This window comes from Mytilus trossulus, chromosome 2, assembly GCF_036588685.1.
Source record: "Mytilus trossulus isolate FHL-02 chromosome 2, PNRI_Mtr1.1.1.hap1, whole genome shotgun sequence".
Lineage (NCBI taxonomy): Eukaryota > Metazoa > Mollusca > Bivalvia > Mytilida > Mytilidae > Mytilus > Mytilus trossulus.
Genome location: NC_086374.1, coordinates 51,263,450 through 51,269,449, shown reverse-complemented (window position 1 = coordinate 51,269,449; position 6,000 = coordinate 51,263,450).

Below are 6,000 nucleotides of genomic sequence, written 5' to 3'. Positions count from 1 at the left end.
TTACCTCCCTTCTTCACCAACTTCGGAAGCAAGATAGTAGGTTTTCCGGAACGTTCCCGTTCGCTACGAACCTACGTAAATCGAGGTTGCATCGAAACAAAAAGACCTGAATATAGGACAATATAGACAGCCGTAACTAGACATTTTGCTTCTCTTTTCCCCCACCAGTTCAGCTCGAGTTGAGAGCGAGGTAGGGGGGGGGTGGGGGGGGGGGGTCGTAACCATTGGCAAACGGCCGGCGAAGATGCATTTTTGATCCACTGATCTAAATATCGAGGTAAAGCCCTTTCAAGTTGTCTTAAAAGTTATACATAGTAGATCATAGTAGATTAGAAAAATCTGTTGAAAACAAATCATATTTTTTAGAGTCGTTTATATCATAGCATTCAGAAAGTGATCACATAAATTATTAAACTAAAATCAAAATTCATAAATGACATGTAGAATTCCAGCTGGGAATTCCAGAAATACTTTATTTCTGATTTTGTCAGGTTTAAACGCCTGTTTTGATTTACCTTCTGATACTGTTTACTGTTATACCTATTACCGGTATTGCTTCTGGTTTGAAATAAACACAGGCGCTTGGGTCTATGATACAGATTTTTTTTTTTTTTTTTTTTTTTTTATTAAAATATTCAATTTTCTATATTTATAATACATATCTATCACTTCTGTGCATGTCTCACCTAGTTTCGAGTAATTTAAACGACCCAGAGAAAATACCAAATTTTACTATCCATACTAAGAAATCTGTTCTTAGTATGGATAGTAAAATTTGGTATTTTCTCTGGGTCGTTTAAATCACTCAAAACTAGGTGACACATGCACAGAAGTGATAGATATGTATTATAAATATAGAAAATTGAATATTTTAATAAAAAAAAAAAAAAAAAAAAAAATCTGTATCATAGACCCAAGCGCCTGTGATGGCAACCCTTACAACAATTGATAACATCACGCTATTGTGCATGGTATACCTGCATATGATTGCTGTTTTGATGACGCCACAGCTGTCTGCTCCGTTGATCTATAACTCTCAAGTGCCGATTTTTTTTACTGTATTTGTGTTTTTTATTTTGTTCAGTCTAACTCTTTTAATTGGTGTTAATTGCAATTTATTAGTATTTTTAAAAGCTGATAGCCTCATTGACTGTAATGCCTTTAGTGGTATTAAAAGAAGATATGTGCCACATTGCCAATATTTTGGCCTTAATGTTATTATAAAAAAATGCCACGGCCCATTTTAAAAAAAGTAAAACCTGGAAATTATTTGGAAGAATAAATTCTTTCTGTTTGTGTTGTTTGAAATAAACCGTTATTAGTTATGGAGACAACATCAGTGTACGTTTAGTTTTAAATATTTCACGTTTTTACTTCGATTGACATCAGTAGAAGTGTGACGTCTTTTGCGTCACTTTTAAATTCACGACTGACTCCAGTTCTAGAACAAACTCTATGTGTAATATGCTTTATTTAACTCAAATGTTCGGATTTGTGTACCAAATTCCATTGTCAAACTTTAGAAGAAAAAATTAAAAGCAATAAAAAAACTTTGGGCTTTGGAAAGTTTGTTTTTCTGATTTTGTTCTACATGCCTATAGTTAAGACTGTTTGTATAATATCAAGCATCGTCACAGCCAATAGGTATTTCGTTGATTTCGGTGAATGATAGAGCTGAGAATATAAATTTATTTATGAAAATTGCCACTGTGTGAAATTGAGTTCCTACAATTACAGACAGGCACTGTTTCATTGTCTTGTTTTACTTTTTAGTTGATGATAAAATTGAGAATGGAAATGGGGCATATGTCAAAGAGACAAGAACCCGACCAAATATGTTAAAGAATGGCTGCTTAACGTCAAGTGGCAAATACATTAAAAATATTATGCATATATAAAGGACGAAAACATGCTAATGGATATGAATATTTACTCTGCTTTGTACTAGAAATACGCCGCTTAGCCGGATGTTTTACATGCTAGTTCACAAGTAACTGTCTTTTGCTACGCCGTACCTCCTTTAATTTTTATGCTTATCACAAAGATATGAAATATTAGGAATGAAGGTTTTAAAGTAACAGGAGATAATGCTCCACTTTTAGCAATTATAAATCAGAAAAATCGATGTATGTTTTTTAAGGTAATGTAATTCAGTCAGTATCCGTATATATTTCTTTACATACATTAGGTTAAAAAAAAACGTTGAATGACCATATTTGTCAGATCAGTTCATGTTGTACCCTAACCAAATGCACTTTGTGATAATGATGCTAAACTATGACTGTCGTAAAATGTCGGTCTATGAATATGGACAACAACATTTTGTATTCTCGTGTGCTCTTTACAGGTCATGAACTTTACTTGGAATAATCAATTCGGTGGTACAAAATGTATGTCCTTTAAAAAGTAAAAAGCTTTTTGCAGAGAAAAACATTTGTCAAAACGTCTGTTTTTATATTAAAGATACTAAGTATGTGCAAAAACTAAGTCATAGATTTTGATTAACTCAATACGTATACTACAAAACGATTCTAAAATAAGAATTTTTAGTCTTGTATTATTTTTATATTAGTTTCTTGTGTACAATTTGGAAATTAGTATGGCGTTCATTATCACTGAACTAGTATATATTTGTTTAGGGGCCAGCTGAAGGACGCCTCCGGGTGCGGGAATTTCTCGCTACATTGAAGACCTGTTGGTGACCTTCTGCTGTTGTTTTTTATTTGGTCGGGTTGTTGTCTCTTTGACACATTCCCCATTTCCATTCTCAATTTTAGTATTAAAAAATCTTTAAATTGATGTTCCCAGTTTTAAAAGTGCATGCGATTAGGAAAATAAGAAGAAACTGTATTATTTTTCACGCATAAATAGACAATTATATCATGTTTGAGGACACGGTGTATTTTCAAAAATCGGTATTAAAGTGAACCTATATTACTTAAGGAAGAGACCGATTTCATTGAACAGCAACTCCTCTACAAAAACAAAGAAAGTTAGAAAAACTAGTTATATGACGTAAAAATTAAAGTGTTTTATACTCCTTAAATTTGTTTTTGAATAATCTTTTTTTTTCGCCAATTTTGAGAAAATATTCAAATTCGGAGACCGTTATCGATCCGTGTCTCTTATACGCTTTCATTCGTGCTCAGTGGATGTAAGGCCCGTGAAATTTAAGACACAATTCGTGTTAAATATAATTAATCTAAATCAATCAGCATATCAATGTAAAATTTGATAAATCGTCCCTTATCCTTTATTTTTGTCGAGGTTGGGGTGCGAATGCACGGACGCAAATTTTTTTTTCTCGTTTTTATTGGACAAAAACTTTATTCTGATTCAGTTGAAAACAATTGCGTCTCAGTCACATACAGGAAAAAGTATTTTTTATTAAAAACTGAGAGTTAAATTGTTTCCCTAATTTTCAATGAAAACAGATATTCTCTTTTCAATTTAACTTCTAAAATATTTTTTCGAGACATTTGAAATGATTCATTACTACAATACGCATAAGAAATCAAAAAGATATGTTTGTAAAAGCGGTAACACAGGAGAGGAGGAGGGACTGTCAATTGGAAAAAAATATTTCGACTTACAACAGGCCACTTACGGACAACTCAGAGAGGTTTTGAAGTTGCAATCTACTTCTTAAGAGCATGAATCTACTTTTGGGAGTTATCGGTTTTGTGTCCATATTTATACATTCGGTCAATACCGTGGACTGAAAGGACAGATTGATTAAGACCTGCTTATCACAATTAGGCACTTATGTATAGTAGAAAAGTCCATGAGCCTGGTAGCAGAACTCTAAACAACGGCTGATTTTCCTTCCAAGCCAGCTTGCTTCGCAGGGCACTGCGAATTCTCTATGACGTCAAGGAACAACGTCACAGCGGAAAACAACATCGGCTTTGGGCCGATCCTTGGCAGTCAAAGGTACTGTTTCTGCATCGGCCAAATCGGCCCTATGGCAGAAAGAAGGTTAATCTGATAAACGGAGTCAAGACAGTCTCCTTCGTTAAATTCGCACTGAGAATTTTTAACAACAAGAGTGTTATTTATAAAGCTGATCTGTAATAATAACATCTCCATGCTTTATATAGCATGTACTGTAGTACGACGCTATATTAAAACTGACGAGGAAAGGTAACACACGGCCACCGAAAACTATATTATTGTGAAGCCAAGGTGGTCGTGTGGTCTTGCGCACCGGATACAGTGCAGGCGATTTGGTGTTTTCTATACATGCTATAGGAAAGCAAAAACATTGAATAAACTACCAAATAGAATTCACGTCTATCAATGCTTTCAAAATCGACTTGATAAATATTGGGGACATCTATTTCGATGATTATAAAGCAAAGTTTTCGGAAGTTCCATTAAAATTTAAAACACGAGACACAAGACTGGTGAATATGAATGCTTGGTATATCCTTTACTAGATATCAATACAACTGAGACTAGAAATGGGGAATGTGTCGAAGAGACAACAACCCGACCACAGAGCAGACCATAGAGCCACCAATGGATCTTCACCTTTATAAGTAGTCTCCTTAGACTATAAAAATAACTATACCAGATCGGTCGGGCTAGGTTTGTTGATTGGAACAAACACAATACAATACACATTTTTACTAACTTATCAAAGTGTCTAATAATGGAGCAGAACATTTACAGTTGTGATATATATTGAATTCTTCATTTATGTTAACAAGAAATATAATGTGTTTTTTTTTAAACCAGTAAGAAGTAAACTTACCTAGAGTTGGCTTCTTGCCAGTTCTTGGTACATGTACAAGGATCATACAAATGATGTAAATATAGAACCAGAGAAGTTTACTCTTCATCTCTGAAAGCACTGATAAGTTAATAAAATTGAGAAAGGAAATGGGAAATATGTCAAAGAGACAACAACCAGACCAAATAGCAATCAAAAGCCGAAGGCCACCAATGGGTCTTTAAAGCAGCGAGAAAATTCTGCACCCGGAGGTGGTCCTAAGGTTGCCCCTAAATAAAATTTTGTACTAGTTCAGTGAAGATGGACGTCACACTAAACCCCAAATCATATAAATGAACTAGATTAGACCGTTGGTTTTCCCGTTTGAATGGTTTTACACTAGTAATTTTGGGGCCCTTTATAGCTTGTTGTTCGGTGTGAGCCAAGGCTCCGTGTTGAAGGCCGTACTTTAACCTATAATGGTTTACTTTTTAAATTGTTATTTGGATGGAGAGTTGTTTCATTGGCACTCACACCACATCTTCCTATATCTATAAAATGAAAAAAGATACAAGAACAACAAGACCAGAGACTCCTGACTTTGGACAGCCGCAAAATGCGGCGAGGTTAAACATGTGTTGTGAGATCTGAACCTTTCCCCTGTACCTCTAGCAATGTTGTTGAAAGAACCACATATTGATGTAGCAATACCCACAGTAAAACGCAGTTTAAAATACGTCCGAGACTGATATCAGAAAAGGTAACAAAAAAAACTTTAAGCCAAATGACATTGATACATAAATAACCAGAGAACTAATAGCAGTTACAATGATTCATAAATAACCAAAGAACTACTAGCAGTTACAATGACTCATAAATAACCAAAGAACTACAAGCAGTTACAATGATACATAGATAACCAAAGAACTACTAGCAGTTACAATGATACATAGATAATCAAAGAACTATTAGCAGTTACAATGATTCATAAATAACCAAAGAACTACTAGCAGATACAACGATACATAGATAACCAAAGAACTATTAGCAGTTACAATGATTCATAAATAACCAAAGAACTACAAGCAGTTACAATGATACATAGATAACCAAAGAACTACTAGCAGTTACAATGATTCATAAATAACCAAAGAACTACTAGCAGTTACAATGATAAACCAAAGAACTACTAACAGTTACAATGATACATATATAACCAAAGAACTACTAGCATTTACAATGATACATAGATAACCAAACTACTAATAGCAGTTACAATGATACAT